The 22,612-nt window shown below is 47.4% G+C and overlaps 1 protein-coding gene across 9 annotated transcripts in view; it reads right to left on the bottom strand.

The window, feature by feature from the left end:
• The window catches only part of TEAD1 (TEA domain transcription factor 1), a 270,542-nt gene extending 248,504 nt beyond the window's left edge, over positions 1-22,038 (bottom strand). For 3 of the 9 annotated variants that reach the window (XM_047877729.1, XM_047877730.1, XM_047877732.1), the window contains exon 1: positions 20,855-21,052. The gene's annotated coding sequence lies outside the window, so the exon portion shown is untranslated. Of the gene's footprint in view, positions 1-20,854; positions 21,053-21,605 lie in introns of those variants that run through there. The other 6 variants (XM_047877731.1, XM_047877736.1, XM_047877733.1 and 3 more) reach the window with 4 other exon arrangements.
• Between the last annotated feature and the right edge of the window lie 574 nt (positions 22,039-22,612).

Genomic DNA, 22,612 nt, shown 5'->3' with positions numbered 1-22,612 from the left:
TCTCACAGCTAGCCAATACCAATTAGCGTAGGAAAAGAACAGAGGAGTTGATAAATGAAAATGAATCACACTCAATTTTAACTTTTTTTTTTCAAAATCAGAAAAGTCCATAAGTTCACAAGCAAAGCATTAAATTGGCAGAGACACAAACCTATGTCTGCTCTGACTTCGGAACACAGACAAGTGGGGACTGCTCGGGAAAGAAGAGAAATTCAAGTTGCAGTGAACCCATTACACTGGGAGATAAGGACTTCATATTCCCCCTTACTTTTTAAAACATTTAATAAAATAGTTATTGAGCCGATTTTGAAGTAAGACTGGCCTGAAAAACACTGCAAAAGGATTAAAAAAAAAAAAAAAAAAGACCCGGTTTATAAGGAAGTAAACTGCAAGGGAAAGCAAGAGACAAGCCAGAGCTCGGGTTGGCTGGTATGGGTGTGTTCTCTCCTCTTTCTTTCTTTCTTTCTTTCTCTCTCTCCTCCCTGCCTCCACCCTCCCTCTCAACCCAGAGAACAAAAGAAGTTGATACTTCAGCTGTACATATGGACTCCAGAGCTTTCTGCCTGATGTCTGCTTCCATGCCCACAAGTTTGAGGATTCACTGGAACATTAAAGCTCCTTGAAACATTCGGCTTGGGTTTGCAGGGGCATTTCAGGGGACCCAGCCCACCGCCCTCCCTGGCTGAGGTGCACGGCTGCACAGCAGAGAGGGTATGCCAATGCAGCCTCACATTCAGATCAAGACCACAAATTATAAACAGTTTCAGTAAATTGACTTGAGTGCCTTTGTTCCTCAGACATACATCTTCCTACCGCTTACAAAGGCAGGCAGCAGAACCTAACCGCCAATGCGACTACAGCCAGGACTGGGAAAGGAAGTTATTGAAGCCTGGATTTCCTGCTTTTGCTTGTAGCCAAGAACTATGAGGCTTGTAGTGGTTTCAGGAACTGACTCATCTAATGATTCATGGATAAGATACTGCTTTTAATATGTTTCTGACCCTAAGACTCAGGAACTTCAAAACCAATCTGAACCTATGCTTCACTCTTATTTGCAAATGAATATTCACAGAAAAATAAACAGGAGGACGATGGTTAATGAAATAAAACATCACGCCAATGGCAGGAAAAGTGATATGTAGACATCCCATTTGAAGCCATGATCAAGAGCCTGGTCTGTGAGCTAGGACTTGAAGCATCCAAACTTCTCAAAAGTGGGTAACAGGTGGGATAAGGTTTATTTTTAGATGTCATTGCCCTAGATGTAAAAATAGATTTAGCACAGCAATATTTTAATTCAGGCGCATCTGGGGTTGCGACTCTAAATACCCAAGATGTGAAGAAGCATGTAGCTCTAGATTTAACCGTTAGAGTTGCAAACCAGGGAGAAAGTTCAGGGTCAGCTGACCGATGAGTAATGGGTAATAAAGGGGTCCTCGTGGAACTCATTCTCCTAAATCACCCTCTGCAGAACTCTGCAATTCGGGACTTCTACCATTCTCTGCTGCTGAACATTATTCTCTTTCCCCTGCCGCACACATACGCACACGTGTGTACAGACAAATGGGGAAGGGGACACACACACACACACACACACACGCACGCACCCAGTACTGAAGAGCAAAGCTCTCTAAAAGTACAGAGTCAGGAGCTGGCACCTCGGCTGTTTCCCATGATGTCCTCATGGATCATTCGTCATCAAGAAGTCCCACTAGGGGGGCGCCTGGGTGGCGCAGTCGGTTAAGCGTCCGACTTCAGCCAGGTCACGATCTCGCGGTCCGTGAGTTCGAGCCCCGCGTCGGGCTCTGGGCTGATGGCTCGGAGCCTGGAGCCTGTTTCCGATTCTGTGTCTCCCTCTCTCTCTGCCCCTCCCCCATTCATGCTCTGTCTCTCTCTGTCCCCAAAATAAATAAACGTTGAAAAAAAATTAAAAAAAAAAAAAAAAAAAAAAAGAAGTCCCACTAGGGGGCAAGTTTTCAATCCTCCCCTGCCCACCAATCCCTGGGTTTTGCCTTCCCCCGGGGGAGGGCATCAAACATAGGACCAGTTTCAGGGGTGATTTTCAAAGAGTGTACGGGTTTCAACACAAGCCCAGCCACACAGAGGGAAAAGGAAAAGAAAACAACAATGTAGGCGGGGGGGGGGGGGGGGGGGGGGCATGGGGGTGGAGGAAACAGCGAGAACAGTTGACCAGGCAAGGCCAAAGTGCAGGGGCCGGCTGGCAGGCGCTGCTCGGTGGGGCTCCTCCAACAGATTTACTGACATGACGTCAGTGGCTCCGGTCCAGCTTTTTCTTTGGTAGCTTTTACCACTAGCCTCCTGAAGCCTCCACTATGTCAGGGAGCCACAGGACCACAATGAAAATTCCCTTTGTGGAACCGAGTTTACCTCGGGGCACAGAGGCCTGCCTGCCTATGAATTACAGGGCTCCTTGCCCTCTATGCCCATGGAGGAAAGGGGAGGGAAGAACTCCTACAATGCGGTACATTGCTTTAATACAGAGGAACCATTAAATGAAGCTCACTGCCTTCAAAAAAAAAAAAAAGAAAAAAAAAATGAAAGTAAAAATGGGGGGGCATATCTAAATGCATATCCAAAATTTCACAGGCCAGGACGCTGATTAATTTCTCAGGGATGTCACGAATGATGATAATTTCAGGATTATTCACTCATTCTGTTGTGTGGCTGTGTTGGCTGGTCTGTGAACGCACATGGCTTTGTTTCATCAACAAAACAAAAAAAAAAGTATTACTGAAGCTGAAAGTCCAGGCCCAAATGGACCCTCTGAGGAGAGCATTCTAGTTTCTCTTTGAAATGAGCTTTTAATTTTCTTTTTCCTCAGTCACATTCTGCAATGAACCAACATGGGCATCAAAACAATTTCCAAGAAACAAAGATAGGGATTACTAAAAATAAGTCTAACAGAACTCACTTTAGGCTTAGAGGCTTACTCTCAGGTTCCCACAACAGCACCACACTTGCTGTGTTCTAAGGACTCCACTGCATAAATCTGCCTAAAACCACACCGCTTTAACATTTTTTTTTGGCTTATGAAAATAATGTATTAGTGATAAATTCTTTAAATGACCAAGAGATTAAATATGTTCTATTTTAAACACTTCAAGACAGCAAAGTACAAAACTTAATTCAACAAGTATTTATTCAAACAGATGTGTGTAAATGACCCCAACAATCTCATCAAAATAGAGCCTGCAGTCTGAATGGCTCCGAAAGGTAATAAGATAAGGAATTTCTCACCTTCTGGTTATTTAAACAAGGACCAGAACAAACTATCGGGTAGGCATGACTGAGGGCAGTGACTGAAGTCTTCTGTAAAGCCTAAATTAATGTGAGCTTTGGCCTTCATGAGGAGTGTCAAACCATGAACTGTCCCTGGGGAATTCTTTGATTTGGCCTTTTTCTTAAGGGAGAAAAGGACAAGATGACAAGCAAGGGTGTGGAAATATGACTGAGAGCCAAAGGGGCCAACATGAGACAAGTGTGCAAGGACAGGTTTTACCCTGGGTCAACACGTTGACGTGGAAAGTGGGGTCCATTTCTGAACAAGGTGGGGATGGGGGGGAGCAGAGACCCCAGCGTCCCCACCGTAGCCTTGAAATACTGTTTTCCATTAAAAGGAACCCAACATCCAGCAGAAATGGTTCATTCTGTCCAAGAACACAATAAATAAATGGACAGCAGGAACCCACTAAAGAAACTCCAATTGGCCAAAGATGGTACAATTTGAATATCAAAGGAGGAACTACAATGTATCCAATAACTTAAAAACCTATGATTGCCTAGTGATACTCAAACAAAAAACAAAACCAGAAACCTGCCTTTCTTGTACAAACTATACACCAGGTTAACCAAATAACTGATAAGAGAGTTTCTCTATGTAAGAGTATTCTAGCTCACAAACAAAGAACAAGAGGAATGGAATATGAGCAGTTTATAAAGACCACAAGAAATAACAGATATAGGCAGAGATGAAAAATCAATGGCTGTTAATATCACAAAGAGAGAGACAACTGGACATTATAATTATGTACCTCTTGTGGGAATACTAGTTATGAAATATTCTTCTCAGGGCACCTGGGTGGATTAGTCAGCTAAGCATCCAACTTTAGCTCAGGTCATGACCTCGCAGTCCCATGGGTTTGGGCCCCAAGTTGGGCTCTGTGCTGACAGCTCAGAGCCTGGAGCCCCCTTCAGATTCTGTGTCTCCCTCTCTCTCTGCTCCTCCCCGCCTTGCACTCTCTCAAAAACAAAAAACAAAAAAAAACAGACATTAAAAAAAAATTTTTTTTAAGAGAAACAAGTATTCCTCTCAAAAAATATATATATACACAAACCTGAACGGGATGGAGCTGATAGATCTAGATTCCCACTTATGGGAAAAAACAGGATAGTGGAACATGACACACGGCACCCTGAGAATGCAAATGCAGCTACAAAATCCAGGAGGAGGGGAACTCAAGACAGAAACTACAAGGCTCTTGTAACACATCAATTCAAGGGGAAAAGTAAAGGAAGAAAGAGAGGTGTCTAAAGAGTTTTAAGAAACACAATAACCAAACACAAGCTGTAGATCTCCTCTGGATCCTGACTTAAACAAACCCAACTGTGGGAAACCGCTGACGAGACAATCAAGGAAATCTGAAAAATGACTTTTATAGATAGAGATATTTTATATTAAGGAATTATTTTTAAAATGTGATGATATTGCAGTTAGTATTTTCTTTCTTAAGGAGTGATAGTTTTTAGACGAGATCGGGCGCGTTCAGGGTGGTATGGCCGTAGACAAGGAGTGATAGTTTTTAAACACTGGAAACTTTACAGATGTAATGGTATGACATCTGGGATTGCTTCAGAATGGAAGTCTGGTGGGAGAGGAGCCAGGCATTTGGAAGAAACAAGAATGACCATGAGTTGGGGCACCTGGGTGGCTCAGTCAGTTGAGCACTGACTCTTGGTTTCGGCTCAGGTCATGATCCCATGGTCATGGGATCGAACCCCACATCAGGCTCTGAGCTAAGTGTGGGAGCCTGCTTAAGATTCATTCTCTCTCATATTTTCTCTCTCTCTCAAATAAAGAAGAATGGCCATGCGTTGATGATTGTTACTAAGTGATGATGGGACACAAAGGCCCTCTACTGTACTGAATTCACCCATAATAAAAAGTCTGACCAATCTGAAATAAAATACAGTAAGACACGGGGTGCCAGGGTGGCTCTGTCGGTTGAGTGTCTGACTTTGGCTCAAGATCTCGCGGTGCGTGGGTTCGAGCCCCGCATCGGGCTCTGTCCTGACAGCTCAGAGCCTGGAGCCTGCTTTGGATCCTGTGTCTCCCTCTCTCTCTGCTCCTCACCCCCTCACATTCTGTCTCTCTCTCTCAAAAACAAACAATTTTTTTTTTAATTTTAAATACAGTAAGATACTATTCTTATCCCACCCCCTCAAAGAGAGAGAAAAATGCTACAGGAAGAGGTACTTGGCACTCTAATTTTTAGCTGCTGGGTGACAGTAATCACAGTGGTCAACAGCCACTAACACTTATGGGACACTGCCTTCTCTGCCAGGTGTCATCCTAAATCTTGCTGTAACCTGAGAAGAAGGCACTACTGTGTCCATTTTACAGGTAAAGGAACTGAGTTTCCAAAAGATTAAAGAGGTTGCCCAAGGTCAAAGAGAGGAGTAGGAGAAATGTGTGTAATTCTACAAGTTCATGTAGTTATCAGTTATGTCTTTTGAAAACAGCAACAACTCTTGAGAGTGCTGGTAACTCCATAAGCCAAAAAAGATTCAGTGCTCTCCAGGGTTAAAGGTACCAGAATCGATAAACGGGGCTTTTCTGAGGGCCATTTTTGGTGAACCTTAGGGAACTGCAGGGACAATATCTAAGATCTCCAAGTGACAAGAGCAGAAGATCACGGGTGAAAAGTAGAGGGCATGCACACGTGTGCAGATGCGTGTCTGTGCGTGAAAACGTGGAAGCAAAAGGGAAATTGTCTGGAGAAATACCACAGAGCAGGAAATCCAGCAAGAGTGGAGGCTGGGAAAAAGCTTAAAACTAAAGCCAATAGAGGAAGATGGAAAAGCAAATAAACGCGTTCCAGTCTGACTGGTCCCTTCTGGCCGAGACAAAGCCCTCAGAACCTTGGGGGGAGGTGGGGACCAGAGGCAGGGGGCTGCAGAAACTGTTGGGGAAGACAATGCAGAAGCTCACTGTGGGCCATATGCCATATTCCATCAGGTCACCTTATCATATTATTATTTTCAGTTTTCAGATGAGGAAACAGAATAAATTTACCTGAGATCACACACCCAGTAAGCAGGACTGGAGCCAGAACCAGGGTCTGACCTCAAAACCATGCTTGTTGGCTACTTTGCTACACAAAGAGAACCACACAAAATGAGGGCAACACCAAAATGGCCAATGGCGGAAGAACCCAAAAGGCACAGGAGCATGAAGATTCCAAGAAAGGAGTGGGCCAGTACTGGGAAGGAGGGAAAGACGAGAGCACAGGGCCCAGAAATTGGCCACCAGTGGCCCCAACTTGCCCTTTTGGACCAGAGTCACCAGAACCAGGTGAAAAGGACAAAAGGAGGATCAACCGGCCCACTCTCACTAAAAACCAGCCAAGGTGTCAAAGATGGGTAGCAACCTCATTAGCAGTCCCATTTTGAAGACCCTAAGGTCTTCTTCAGAGGCCTTATTATTAAGGGCTCTGAGCAAGCCCATTAACCCTTTCTTCCCTCAGCCTCTGCCACTGCTTCCCACATAGCACAGCCTAAGGTGTGTTTTTCAGGTGGTCACCTGGGCGGGGAAGGGAAGGAACTGATTCCATCTCTCAGGTTCCCAAGCACCCTCGCTAACAAGAAGTGAAGTCAAGGTTGCCTGCCTAAATCCTACCCCCCAGCATAAAGCCATTTCCATATCCAGGCCTTCAGGTGGGGAGGGGGGCGCTGACATATTCTGACAGCCTGCCAACAGAGCACATTCCAAAGAAAAACCAGAGAAACTGGAAGGTCCAGTCCTAAGCCTCCAAACAGCATCAGTGGCCCTCCACACTCACACACACACACACACACACACACACACACACACACACACACAGCAATATGGATCATCAACCCACGCTTCCAAACCATATCAACCTCCCCTCCACACACACAATACACACAAACACAAAGGAGTTCAGATCAACCCAGTCCCCAGGAGCCTTACCCTCTCATTTTCAATGGCCAGTATACCCTGAGCACTGAGGGGTACTGAGTTCCCATTGTCTTTTTATTTTTTTTTTTAATATTTATTTTTGAGAGACAGAAAGAGAGAGAGAGAGAGAGACAGAGCACGAGTGGGGGAGGGGCAGAGAGAGGGAGACACAGAATCGGAAGCAGGCTCCAGGCTCTGAGCTGTCAGCACAGAGCCTGATGTGGGGCTCGAACCCATGAACCGTGACATCACGACCTGAGCCAAAGTCGGATACATAACCGACTGAGCACCCCCGGAGTCCCGATATAGTCTTTTGAGGACTAAACCCAAAGGACAGAGGTGACTCTTGCCCCTTCTCCAGAAGACAAAACCAGGTGAGACAATTCCCGGATAAAAGGCTTGACAGAGTCACACCCAACTTTTTAGGACCTTAGCCACACGTTTGTTTGGAAGACAGAGTAAAACAGGTCACCAAGAACACAAAACAAAGGTATTGTGTACTTTATTTACCTTTTCTGCACAAATACACCAAGCGAGGGGAAGCTTACCTCTAATTTCAATGTCATAATCTATCTTAACTCAATTCAAATGCCATAATAATAAAACCTGACAGGTGACTTAATATGCAATCTTTCTGGCCTGGCAGCTGAGGAGTAACAGATCAAGGAACTGGCTTCAAACACTGGCCCTGTTACACGGTCACACTGGCTGTGTGACCTTTGGCAGGGAATTAAAACCTGTCTGAGCTTCACTTTCTTCGACTACAAATGGAGCTCTTAGGTTTAAATGAGGTAATGCTAAAGAACGGTCTTAAGACAGAACCTGGCCAGTCAGCCTCTTCCTTACCCAAACTCCCCCAGAGCGGCCCAGGAATTGGGGCACCCAGCAGTATTGCTCCTGGTCCACATATCCCACCTTTAGGAGGGGTGTCTGGGGTTGTGTATGGAATGACACCGATAAAGACGCAGTTCTCCAGGACCTTTCTGCCTGAGGTTCTCACATTTTATCTCTTTAAAGCTCAGCTCGAAAGCGGGCCAGGGCGACAGGTGGCCCAGCACTGTCTTCCCAGAGAGGGAAACCAAGATTTTCAAGTGACTTGCCTGCCCAAGGGCACAGGGGAGCCAACAGCAGGGGCTGTCCAACTGCGCCTTCTTTCTACACAGCTGGAAGTGGAGGGACCAAGATCCTGGCCCCTGGTGGACCCTCAAAAATGCCTTTGCCCTATGAATGGCCCTGACAAGGAAACAGTTCTCCAAGCTCAGGCCTGAAAGACACCACAGTGGGCTGAACACCTGCCCAAGTTACTGCCTAAAGCGCATGACAAAATAGCTAAGTAAACAGTGGTGTCAAAACAACCACCTGGAACTGAGCGGTATCGTTACAATTACTTTTGGTTTTAGGCAAAATACTAAAATTTCTTAAATTCCACTCCACTTGCCCTGCCTGCCTTATATATTTAGGTACATCAGAGGACGTGATCCCACAGTCTCCCAAAGAACAGACAAGCAAGCCTGAAACCTAAGAATGTCAAGAGTACTGAGACCACAAGTCCTAAAATATAATCTGAAATTCCCGAATTTCACACAATACAAACCTTTCAGAATTCCACTGGGAAAAACTTCTCAATTAAACTTTGCTAGTCTAAAAGGAAATGAACCAATGCTGAATCATTCCTATGAATGGACACTTTTTTTTTTTTTTTAATACATTATGAATTGATCTACAGAAGAGCAGAGGGTTTGAAGCAACTTGGTTAAATGCAGCACAGGTTTATAGGAATAGCTCCTCTACTGTGGCTCTGGTCTCAGAAACAGCCCGGGACAGACTTTCCAGATTAATTCTGTCAGGAGCTCAACCCCTGGGCACAAGGCCCCCTGTCCAAGATAGGCTCTCCATTCTGCTTAATTCGAGGAGGTCACCCAGTTTCCTCAACAGTTTCCTAACAGTAAAATGACTGTATGTATAGTTTATCATCCAAACGGGGCATCTGAGAGTAAAAGAGCGTGTTATTAACTACTGCTTAGAGACAAGAAGCAGGACAGTATCAGGCAAGCAGTGACATAGCCACAAGAAACAGAAGAAGACAACCATTTACAAAATACCAATGGATAAAAACTGCCACAAACCGTTATTAGGAGGAAGACAGGGAGCATCTCATGGGAGAACAAAAAAACAAGACCAAATTACAATTAAGAAAAAACTGGGCAGGGGTGCCGGGGCGCCTGGGCGCTTCAGTGGGTTAAAGCGTCAGACTTCAGCACAGGTCATGAACTCGCAATTCACGAGTTCGAGCCCTGTGTCTGGCTCTGTGCTGACAGCTCGGAGCCTGGAGCCTGCTTCGGATTCTGTGTCTCCCTCTCTCTCTCTGTCCCTCCCCCACTCATGCTCTGTCTCTCTCAAAAGTAAATAAATATTAAAAAAAAAAAAAAAAACTGGGCAGAGCAGAACCTGAAAGTTGGGGTATAAATTAACCTGACTCTGGGTTCTTTTCTTCCCTGCTTAAGACAATTTACAAATCAGATTCAATACTCGACTTGTGGCCTCAGGTGCCTTTCGAGTGTCTCTTTCTCATGATCTCCCAGTTTTTCCTTGTTGGTATTTATTAAGGTCTTGGATTGCTTCTGGCTTCAAGCCATACGGGCAGTCAATGTGGCCAACACATATCAGTAAGGAGCAAGTCATTCCGCATTATTGAGATTACTTTCTTTTTTTTAAGTCTATTTATTTTTGAGAGAGAGAGAGACAGAGAGAGAGAGCACAAGCAGGGGAGGAGCAGAGAGAGAGGGAGAGAGAGAATCCCAAGTAGGCTCTGCGCTGTCACAGCAGAGCACAATGCAGGGCTCGAACTCCTGGACTGTGAGATCAAGACATGAGCCAAAACCAAGAGTCAAATGCTTAGCCAAATAAGCCACCCAGGAGGCCCTGAAATCACTCTTTCTAAAGTAACAGCATCCAGGGCGCCTGGGTGGCTCAGCTGGTTAAGCATCCAACTTCAGCTCAGGTCACATCTCACAGTTCATGAGTTCGAGTCCCGCATCAGGCTCTGTGCTGACAGCCTGGAGCCTGCTTTGGTTTCTGTGTCTCCCCCTCTCTCTGTCCCTCCCCTGCTTGCTCTCTCTTTCTCTCTCAAAAATGAATACACATTAAAAAAAATAAAGTGAAAACATCTTACATCTTAGATACTTCTAATGGGTACCTGAAGGCCTCTCACTATAAACCAGCAAACAGGCAAAAATGTAAACTCATATTAGGACATCACTCTGAGTATCAACCTTAATCATCTGACCAGCAAAACAAATGCAAACGCAAGGTGGGGCGTGGGAGGGGCTCCAAGTGAGTACAAAGTCGTTCGGTGCGATAACGGGATTCAGCACTGTATTGATTCTATGAGATAGAAGTCACATACCATAAAATCTACCTACCCTTTAAAATTATGTAATTCAGTGGCTTTTAGTAGATTCACAGCTTGTGGATTGTCTTTAAATGCGCCTCTCTCCTCTCCTCAGCTGTCAGCCTGCCTGTCTCCAAAAGCCTCTATCCCCCGGCCAAGTCCACTCATCTCTCTTAACAATCTCTGATTTTTTAATTTCAAGACTGGGAAACCAGATTCACTCACACACAGTTCCGTGTGACCTGGTTAAGAGGCAGCAGGAAGAGATGTCAATAAAATGCTGGTGGTCCCAAGCCCAGGCTCACACAAAGCAATCTTACCTGCTCAGACCAGTCACAGGGAGTGGCCCAAGTCTTAAAGCATGGGGACACGGACACACCCTGAAGCTATCTGAGCACAGCAGGACCAGCTTAGGGCACAAGACTGAGACCCGACAGCTTCCAGAAAAGGTCCAGTTCATCTATCCAGGAAGTGCCTGGGTACTAACCCAAAGAGACATTCATCTTAGACTAACAAACATCCTCCTTAATATGCAAAAACACTGGGAAAACGATGGATGGGCTGCCATTCCCACAAGCTTGAATCACTCTGTGAAGTATATTTAAGGCCCACAGACAGGAGTCTAATAAAAGGGGCAAAGACTTCATCTCAGAGCTTGGAGCACGAAGGTGAACAGGATGGTCTGGGTTCTAACAGAGCTCACACCTGCGACTCTGGCCTGCTGAGCTGCCTCTTACCTCAACTTGCCCACAACCCTTCAGAGTAGGTAGCGTCAGCCCCATTTTCCATGTGTGGAAACTGAGAGCAGAGAAGTTAAGCAATCTGCTCCCAAACAGGTATTAAAGAGTGCAGTGGTTGCAGGGAGGGCAGCCTGGCTGGCTCAGTCAGGAGAGCATGCACTCTTGATCTCAGGGTCGTGAGCTCAAGCTCCACGCTGAGTGTGAAGCGTGCTCTAAAAAATAAAGTACAATGCCAAAGAAAATTAAAAACAAACAAACAGTATAACGGGGGCAGCAAAAGGAAGGGCAAGGTACATCTCTGCCTCTTCCTTCACACCTGAAGCTTGATCCTTTGAACCTCCATGGGCGATTCCTCAGTGGTTTCCCCAGCAGGTCCAGGGCCCCAGGTATAATTTCTCTGTGAAAACATGACTTCCATTCACTCATCTCAGAGACCTTTTAGAACCCAATCCCAAGTTAGGAGCGTGGCTTCCACGCAGCAATCTAAGAAAGAGGTTTCCTTTCGGTGCACGATGGTGCACCCCGCTACCCCCCTTTGGAAGCATTTCCATTTAATTCAAACTACCACCACTTGGCAAGGAACGACCTCACCTGTAATATATGTACTGGTGGGTTTCCTCCATCACTTCTTAATAGAGGAAATACGGTTCAATGTGATTAATGGTCTCAGACCTCAACCACTCCTGGATTTGAATCCATTTGCCCGAGACCTGCAGTCCAGCTCTTCAAGTAACTCTGCCTCAGCCTTGGGTATTCCTCAAGAGTCACACTGTCAGGCTGCCCTGGCAGGAAAGCTGTGAAGACCTGACATTCAGAAGAACACCTGAAATACCTATTTACCAAGCATGTATTCCGTATCAGACATACAGGAGGCATTCTACTGAAACTCAGGGATGAGGACACCAAGGCTCAGAGGGTAATTTGTCCAAGGCCACAGAACCAGTAAGTAGCTGAGCCAAGGGTCCAACAGAGGAGTGTCCTACTCCAACCAAACCTGTGGGTTTTTTTATTAATTTTTTTGAGAGTGTGTGCACACAAGCAGGGGAGAGGGGCAGAGAGACAGAGAGAGAGAGACAGAGACAGAGACAGAGAGAGAGAATCTTAAGCAAGCTCCACGTTCAGTGCGGAGCCAGATCCCATGACCCTGGGATCATGACTTGAGCAGAAATCAAGAGTCGGACGCTCAACCGACTGAGCCACCCAGGTGCCCCTCCAAATCTGTGCTTTTAAAACCACATTATTTTCCTGCCTTTTTCCAAACCAGAATCCAGAAACTTCCCACTCCCCTTGTCAACCAGGTGCCTCCCCACTTTCTTCTGTTTTGCTTCCTCCAATTAATTCTTCAAGCCAAGTTTCAGATCTATAGGAGCTAAAGATTGGCAATACACCTTTTCTCGGGGTTGAGTTCAGTACTCTGGAGAGTACTTCAGGGGGTCCTTTGTTTTCTACTGACTCAGCTCCGCTCTGCTCCCAAAACGGCATCTGGCAACACACACACACACACACACACACACACACACACACCCCAAAAGAAAAGGAAAATAAAACCCTTTCCCTTCAAGCCCCAACTCCAACACCACTTCCTCTGCAAAGGTTTCCTCGGTCCCGACCACTGAGGGACACGGCTGTTTGCATGTTATCGAGAGCACTTAGACAACTGAGCTATTTTCCCTTTATTCTGGTGTTAAACAAGGAAATTCATGCTCCTGAGAACAACACATGCTCAAAAAGTGAAAGCCCCTTCCCAGCCCACTCCCTCAAAACAACCCCTGTCTATAATATAAAGATCCCTCAGATCTTTTTGGGTGGAGATGTAAACGTGTTTCTTCAGCATTTCCTCAATTCTAAGACACCATTGAGTGTAACATGCAGCGTGATTTCTAAGAAACATTGCTATGAAACCAACCGTGCCAGAATGCTGCCTTATCATTCAGAAATCGAAACTTCATACATGTTGAAACTTTTTTTTATCACATGTCAGTCTTGCACATAAAGAGGAAAATAATAAGCAAAGCAGGTTAGGTAATATATACCTCAAACAGCTTCTCCAAGACATCAACACCCATGCTTTAGCACACACGACGACCCTCGTGACAAGAGCATCCTAACGAGTGCCCCACAACAGACCCCGGGATGCTCTTCCTCCCTGCATTCTTTGTACAGGCTTTGAGGAGTGTGTGCAACCACATCCCAGGTCAGGACCACTGCCTGCCCAGTCACAACTGTAAGACACATCCCCACCCCCACGGTGTTCAAATACAAAACATCGCATCTTGGAACTCACGACATACAAAATATACACAGCTTCCCCACCAGATTGTGATGATCTCTTTACAGGCCTGTTTCCCTTGCTAAACTGCAAACTTTGCAGGGACATGTTACTGTTCGCCATTCTCTGACCACCTTTTACCGATCACCCAACCCCTGGCACCCAATAGCACCTGTAAATGTGCAAATGTCCAGGAGCAAGTAGCGGTTCGACACAAAACTGGGAGCATCTGGATTTCAAAGTGCCCGAGGTGCAAGGAAGACAGAAGAAAGGAACGAAAGGCACGTGCGGCTTAGGCTTAGCGGCAGCTGGCTCATCTCTGGGCTGCTGGTAGGATCGCCCTTCCTATCGCCTCCTGCAACGTCAGGGATACCACCTGAGGAGCTCCATGAGCAGTCCCACTACCCAGAAAGTAAAACCGCTTCTGCAAGCCGCCAGGCAAGAATTAGCCCTGAAACCCCTTGCCAGCCAGCCTGACACACACCTCACCTCTATAATCACATCTGGAATCAACCACTACACTCCCAAGGGGGTAACACACACAGTTAGGAGGGGTGGCCAAATTTAGTCTGACCGGGCGTGAGGAGAAGCGTTAAGAGTATCTACAGCAATGGTTCCCAACTAGAGGTGGACACCTCTATGGACCTCTTAAATGCACAGCAACTTTGCACCGAGCCCAGACTTCCTAAGGCTCCAGGGGTAACGTCCAGACTGTTGAAAGATGCGTGAAGGCCGCAGTGCACATGGCAGGTAGGAACACTGGTGGGACAGAGGCTCCCTGGAACAGGAGTGGAAAGAGGCTGACGTGGACTGGAGTCAGGATCATCCTGAATTAGCCATGCAAAAGGATCTGTGGACAGTGAACTACAAACCCAGAAGTCAAAGTGTGGGGATGAGCGAGAACATCCAAGGAGGGTGTGTTGGGAAAGGCGCCCGACAGTCTCACCCTGCTTCCCTGGTGCCTGGCACGTGTCAGGGGCACAAACGTTTGCTGAATGAGATGCACGTGGCTGATCAGACAGGCTGATGAACACCCTCAAATTTCCACACAGCCACCTACTGTGTGCAGAAATCCCAAGCTGGCTCCAGCAACTGAGGCAGGAAGAACCCCCGTCAGTCCCCTCCTGGCAGGGTAGTTTTGCCCAAGGTCCCCTAAGACACCTGACTAGAACTGTTCTAGAAGCCGTTCCCTCTTTAACAGTTCCCAGTAAAAAAAAAAAAAAAAAAAAAAAAAGGAAGCTGCTTCCTCCCTCCAAATCATAGATGACTCTTCTCCTGGTTTCCAGTTATATAGACATTAGTCATTTTTATATTTTATGATTAAGGTAAAGCTCCGAGGGGAAAGGATATCAGGGGGAGGGTCTTTTGAGCACACAACAAAACTAGAAACCTTTTATCAAAGAAAGCGCAATATCGGCCTTCTCTTAGCTCTCCAGCGTTTAAAACAAAAGCAGATTTTGAATTATGGGAATTTCTCCGCTCTGCCTGCAAGAAAAATGCTATTAGGTAGCTTGTCTTCCGTTTTTCTCTCAGTGAAAATACCTGAGGAGGTCTTCCGAGGGTTCTAGATTACAGGACAGGTCTGCTGTCCCCTCAGCTGAGGGGGCTCTAACTCTAACCACCGTGGTCTCCCAAAGGCTGGGAGCTGAACCGGCAGCCCACGGAGAATGGGTTCAAAGAGATTCCACCAAAGGAAGCTTGGCTCACAATGGTTTCAATGGTTCGCAATCAGTTCGCCCCCAGGACATCCCCAGCCACGGGACGGGTGATCTGAAAACCGAGCATATCAAAATGCTATTGATAAGCTAAATTACCAGACAGCTTATCTGAGGCCCACATCCGCCATATGGTGCCCCAACTTCTGCCGCCTGTTGCTGCCGCAACAATAGGCGCGCCTGCCCAGAAAGCAGCTTCGGACAGAAACCCGGCAGCAGCGGCATGTGGGGCGGCTACTGTGTTTACATTTTATTTTGTGCCATTAGCTCCGTGCCTCCCCCGAACCCCGTAGAGACCAGAAACGCAGCACACGTTCAATGCCAAAAAGACGCGTTACCTACAGGCCACGCGCGTGCACGCCGCGCGCGTAGGTATACATCAGGTGAACAGAACAAACCAGATGTCAAGCCCAGAAATGGAGCTGCTTGGTGGGGGAGGGCGGGTCAGGCAGGCTCCCGGCTGGAGCTCCAAGCAGACAATGCGCTTTTCTCAAAACACTCGGGCGGGCGGGCCTCGGGGAGTGGCTATTTAAAACACTTGGCTCCTTTTATTTCACCACCGTGGAAGTGAATTCGGCTCTTAAGTGCCAGAGCAAATGAAGTCATTTGGTTTCTGCGGGCTCCCTTTGCATTTCAGCAGAAGTCAGGCTGGACGAAAGTCGGAAGGTCCAGCTGAAGTTGTTCTTTCTTCCAATTAAAATTGATTCCACAGAGGATTTGGCGCCTGGGCTTCATTAACTTTTTTTTTTTTTCTTGGAAAAGGCCCTAAGCTCATAGAAAATTTAAAGGACACAAGACCGTGGAATGAATGCTGTCAAAGATGACTCCTGTCACAGAATGCCATCAGGTTGAGATGCAAAGTCGAACAAATGAGATCACCTTCTAAAGGCTTGGTTGGTATCACAGCTTAATGGGGATTTTCGGCAAATGAATTCGTAAGATTTCCGCATTTAGTTTCTTTCTACTCTGTAAAGAGGTTCCTATCTTCACAGAGGTTATATCATTAATGGTAATAAAATATTCACTTATTTGGTTTATCTATTTGGGCAAAGACACGGGTCTTCAAAGGGAACTCAGCAACACACAGCATCTGGTTATGCAAAAATGTACAAGATGCAGGTCTGGAAACAGGGCAAAGCAAAAAGCAAAAAAAAAAAAAAAAAAGGCAGTCAACCTAACATTCAGATCTAGTTATCTATTATGGAAAGGTGCTCATCTCAACACCCCCAATTACCAACACCTTAGCAGACAACATTCTCGGATGAACTTTTCAAATTTTCTTAAACACTCTCAGTTTAAAAAAAAAAAAATCTCCTTTCAAGTTAAATGGAGATTGCACTTGAACTCCATCCAAGAGCGGAGCTGAACTGAATTATGATAATTAGAAAGCTGTGCCTATAAAAAAGCGGCGCAGTTCATGCATTTTTTTTTTAAAAGTTCATGCCAGAGAATATAAGTTCAATATGTTCTCACATAATTAACATTTCCCACCATTAGCAGCAGTGTTTCAGTTTATATATCAGTAAAAACAACAGCACTAGTCATTGCTGTATATTCCCAGTCAAGAGTGTTTCAGTCACTTTGCACATACATCTAAATCTGTCAGATGCCTAAAAGCAACCAGAATTCCCCACTGGAGACGATGGTGGTGCTTAACTTGTTCATTAGTAAGCTCCTTTTTTTTCTTTTCAACCCATTTTCCAATGCTGGGCTCTGTTCCCCAAACTAGAACTGCTAATAAAATCCTAGGACACAGCCTTAAAAACTAATGTGAAAAGGGGCAGAAAGCACTGCATGAGGATAGCAGATATTGAAGGGGAAAGTAAATTTGCGGGGGTGGGGGCAGATACAGCCAGGATGGAGACTTCCCTTGGCCTACCCCAAAATAGAAAAGACCAGCCTCTAGGATCCCCCTCCCCTCTTTCCAATCAGAAGACAGACAAGTGGTTTCACCATTAGCGAGGACTCCCAGACTATGGAAACTACTTTCTGAGAACCCTCCCAACCATGCAAAAAGCCACTGGACAGAACTTAAGAGCCTAGAGGGACCCACCCTGTAAGAAATACCATCCTCAAAACCCACCCTTCAGGGCATCCCATTCGGTTTCACTAAAATAAAAATACATATTTCAAAATGTTCTTACTAGGCACCACTAGGAAGACTGAATGTATCTGGAGAGGTGACTGAATTTCGGCTAGGAGTTCAAATATGGAATAGGGTCAAGGAAGCTTATGAAGAGAACCTTAACGGGTTGGGGACTCTCAATAGCTCACAGCTTTGAAACAAAAGAAAATCAAAACACTCCAGATATTTCAATCCAAATACTCTACGGTTCCACAAACTATCCCAGAAGAGGGAAGGCTCACACTTCCCAGATCTCAAAACCATGTAGTAATTACAATACAAGGGGGACTAAACTGCTATTTGTCAAAAAGCCCAACCCTGAAACATTAAGGGCTTCAGATGGACCTGAATTACCTGATTTTATCACCCTTGTGAATATGAAAGAATCAAATGTATCACTGATATTGTTCAAACCTGACTTGGGATCTAACTGAAACACCACCGGGTAATCTGTGACTTCTGCAGATAAAATGAGAAACAGCACCAGGCAGCTATAAAGATTATTCTAGCCATTGGTCAGTCCCGAATACCAGTAGCCCAGCAGCACAGCCCAAGTTTGTCAAAGGGCAATATATTAGCTTACAATATACTTCCTGACCCCGACCCACCCCCCACCCCGAGTTCAGAAGTAGGACACTAGCCTCTGCAGTTCCAGTCACTGAACTCTAAAGAGGAAGCTGCAATGCGTGCCTTTATCAGCAGAAAGGTGGGCTCTGATTTCCCTGCAGTTCTACAGAAAAAGCTCAACGCTTGCTCTGACCAGTATCCTCCAGTCTTTGGAAAAAAAAAAAAAAAAAAAACCTAAAAAAAAGTTTTATCACTAAATGGATCCAAACTGTAGACCCAGCTTTCACTCAGCAGTGTTTTTTATTCTTTCACAATCTCTTTATTGGGAACAAGTCAATGTGCCTAAAATACAAGCTTAGAAGTGTTACCTACCTACTGTCCACATGTGGACACTGGCTCATACATGCAGTTATCTGCACCAACCTTTTGAGTGATAGAACACCACAATTTTCATTTGCAGTCAGTATAATTATGCTCGCAATTAACATGTAATAATACAGGACATGAGAGAAAAGTAATCCCACAGATGCACAGACTCTTATTGGACCACCACGTATGTCACACTGATCCATTTCTAAAACAAGGAACCTTAAAATATTGTTAATGGCACAGCTCATTTCTTCAAAGGCCTATCTAACATTTGGGACCCACGGTCTCTATTCCTGTTACATACTTTTCTACTGAAGATGTAACAAATATGATCTAGAAAATGATACACATATATTCTTCTTCAGCTGTCCCATTAAGAAATGCCTTCCTATACTTGTTCTGATTCTGCAGCATCAGAATTCAAAACGCTTTCTAAATCACTGAAGCTCAAGCAGCAAAAAAGACAGAACACCTTTTTCCTTTTGATCTGCTTGTCCTTTTTCTAAATAAAAGGGAACATTAATCCCCAAAGCGAGTATCCAAATACATAATTCCTGCTGTATAAAGACAGAGAGGTAGAGGAAAAGGGAAAGAGAAGAAGCTGACTTCTCTCATGGTGCCCTCCCCCCACCCCCGCCCGCCCCGCCCCAAACCTGCCCTTAACAGATAATTAGTTTGCCGCTAGGGCCTAAGCACACAGAGTGCCGCAATGCAAAAAGCGCCTCTCCGTGAGAAATTTGTTTCAATCCGGCTCAAACTAAACTAGGTTGCCATCCCTCTTTAAATTAAATTTCATTAAGGATATATGGTGGTGAGTCCTGGTTTATGTTTGGGTTAAAGGGGTGGGGGGGAAACCTCCATCTATCTCTCAAGCATGTTCTCTGGATGGAGTTCTATTTGTTACTTTAGGAAAGATCACAGAGAGGAGGAGTCTATACAAAGATTCTTTCCTATATTTTTAAAATCTTACTGTCAAGGCAGAGTCACTTAGTTTTGTTTGAAAATTGTAAAAAAACAAAGGGGGGGGGAGATTATTAAACTACGACCCTAAAACTGCAGACCAAATAATACTTACCATTAAAGTAAAAATAAAATGGTCTACACACTGGCACTTTTATACCATCAGCAAGAAACAGTAATGAATACAGCTTATCAGTCCATTTTTTTTTATACCAACAACAAATAAAAGAATTATAAACCCTGTCTAAAACCTGAAACCTGAGAGCTCAACACTGAGTTGCACATACAAAATACTAAACAAAAATATCTGTGCCCATTTATGGAAATATTGAGATTAGAAAAATAAGTTTTCCCCCCAAAACATAATCAACAATTCAAAACCTCACTGTTAACAAAGGTTCAACTAATCCATTTGTCTTTCCTGAGTCACTTTGTAATTAGTTCCACTGTTTCCTTCTGAAGAGGAAAGATCTTACCAAAGTTGGATTTAAGTCCGGCCCCAAAGATCCTGCTATCTACAAAAGGGCACAAACCCAAGAGTCAAAGGATGAAGCACTAGGCACAGCCTGAGCTATGTTCCCCAACCAGTGCCTCAGAGCACCCTGGCGGAGAAACCCCCGGGCACCACACGCCAGCAAGAGTCACTGCACAGACAGAAGCCCACACTGCCTGCTTTGATCACATGTTCCGCAAGGGATCCGTCTATTCAGGTAACCACCTGCAGGCACCCAGCACACCACAAGCGATCAGACCAGCAAAACTTCCAGAAACAATCAAGGAGAAGGGTGGGGAGGGAGAAACTTGTGGTTGCCCTGAACTGTTAGTGTTCTGCTCCTCTGCAATATCTGTAGCATTTTAATTTTTGTTTGTTTGTTTGTTTGTTTAACCATTTTGAAATCTGATAGGTTTTGCAGACCTTTCTGTCCCAGGACCTGGGCTCCCTCCAAGGCACTGTTTTTAAAACAGGCCTTTTTACATGACCCTCTCCTGGAACATCATCCGTCTCTAAGTTTCCAGCGCTTACGGAGGTCAATTTTCATTTCTGCAAATCACAGACAGCCACTTGCTTCTGAGAAGTTAACAAGCCTCCTGAGAAATGCTGGTGGCTGCTATTTCATTGTTTCATAAATATTTTTATACAGTGACACCATTCAGCTTTAAATAAATCTTTAAAAAGAAAGAATTAAAAAGCAGAGAAAATTATGATCTGGATTTTATTTATTTTCGTGGGAGGAGAATAAGGGAAGTGTGAGCCCTCCATTGTTTTCAACTCCTTTAAAATGTTGCTTCAGTTTTGCTTTTTTTTTTTTTTTTAAATATACAAATGCATTTTAGAAAAAAGAAACTCATAGAAGTTGAACTTTCTTGAAAGCGGGCCTCTGGACTTTGAAAACAAGTGTTGCTGCTACGAACAAAGACTAGAAGTACACCCTGATTTTCTCCTCTCCTGGGGATCATTTCTCTTCCAATAAACAAACAAATCCCCCAGTATTTCCTACCGAAGGGAAGTTTTCCAGGGAGAGTCTCCTCCAGGGTTTGGTGGTAATTGCGACTCAGTCTTTTTTGGACACAATGTTTCTGCTGACTCCTGAAAATTTTCCACTTGAATGTGCAATGAAGCGGCGGCGGCGGCGGCAGCAACAGTCCTGGAGAAGCGGCAAAGGCGACCGTGCCTTCTTTCATCTTTGAGAAGGAGCGAACCCCCGCCAGCAGCACGAGTCGGCGCGGACCCCGGGCCGGCCTCGGGGGGTCCCGGCGCCCGGGGCGGGTTGGGGGGGGGGGCGGTGGGGTTGGGGGGAGGCGGCCGGCTTCGGGCTCCCAGGCGGCGCCGGAGGCTCTCCCCGCCCGCGCCCGCTCCGAACTTCTGACTTCCCCGAGAAAACCGTGCAAACTGCCCGAGGGTGTGAGGGTGTGTGCGTGTGCGCGCGTGCGGGCGGGCGAGGGGGGCGCGGGGGGCGCGGCGCGGCCGGCCGCCTCCAGGGCCGCCGCCGGGGGCCGCCTGTTGCCGCGCGGGCTCCGCAGCGCGCGGCCCAACTTGGCGTCCCGGCAACTCGCGCGGCGGCGCCCGGCCGCTCACCTTGAACGGGGCGCGGGGGCCCGGCCCCGGCCCTTCGCGCGCCCGCCCGCCGCACACAAAGCGGAGCCGCGAGAGAAAGAGCGGCCCGAGCGGGACGCGCCGCCGGCCCCCCGCCCCCGGCGCCCCGCGCGCCGCCCGCCCGCACCCTGCATCAGCCCCGCGCGCCAACTTACCTCGGCGAAGGGAGCCGCCGCAGCGCCCGGCGAGTCCGAGGCAAACTTCGGCGCCGGTTCCCCCGCCCGCAGCTCGGTGCCCGGCTCCCTCCCCGGCTCCCGGTCCCCGGGCCGGGCCACCCCACCCCTGCCTAGCACCGCTCCTGCCCCGGGGCCGGCTGGGCGCACTGGGCTGCTGCCCGCGGCTCCGGGCAAAGGCGGACGGGGTGGGGGGGTTTCACTGCATGGCCTGTCCCCGGACGCGGCCGCCCCGGGCCCGGGCCCCGCCGCGCGGACCGGCCCGCAGGGTGGAAGCGAGTCTGCAAAGTGCTTGGTGGGCGCCCGCGGCGGGCGGCGGGGCCGCGGCGGCGGCTGCAGAGGCTCGGCACGGCTCGGGCGGCGCGGCGCGGCGCGAGCGATGCTAAGAATGTTCGGAATGAGGACAGGAATGAAATGAACGCCAGGACCGAACTCGCTCCGGAGGGGTGGGGCCTCGGTGACGTCATGCGGCCTGCCGCCCGGGGCCGGGGGCGGGGCCTGCCGCCGCCGGTGACGTCATGGGGATTCGGGGCGGGCCCGGCTCGGCCGCCTAGCCGTTGGGGCGCGGGCTCCCCCGGCAGGGGCGGCGGGGCGGAGCCTCGCGCCCACGGGGGAGCGGGGCGCGCGCGGGAGCCGCCCTGCCCCCTCCCGGCGCGGGCCCGGGCTTTGTCCCGAGCAGGGCGGGGCGGCGGGGAGGAGGGCGGCTCGCAGGCGCCCGCGCCCGCGCGGAGAGCTCTGGAACCCTGGGTTCCCTCCTCCCGGCGGGCGCCGAGGCCGGAGCTGCGCGCGCCGCGCCTGCCCTGCCTCAGTTTCCCTCGTCCGGGGCGCGGAAGCTCGGCGGGCCGCTGAGAGCGCTCCGGGACTCGCGGAGGTCTGCAAGTTCGGAGCAGAGAAGTTTCTTTTCTGGAAATTCGGTGGTGGTTCTCCAGCGCCATGGAAGCCTTCCGGGAGCCGGATTCCCAGCCTGCCATGTCTTCCCCTCTTTCACT

This window comes from Prionailurus viverrinus, chromosome D1 (genome assembly GCF_022837055.1).
Source record: "Prionailurus viverrinus isolate Anna chromosome D1, UM_Priviv_1.0, whole genome shotgun sequence".
Lineage (NCBI taxonomy): Eukaryota > Metazoa > Chordata > Mammalia > Carnivora > Felidae > Prionailurus > Prionailurus viverrinus.
Note: the sequence above shows the minus strand (reverse complement) of the source record. Positions and strands in the feature narration are given on the sequence as shown.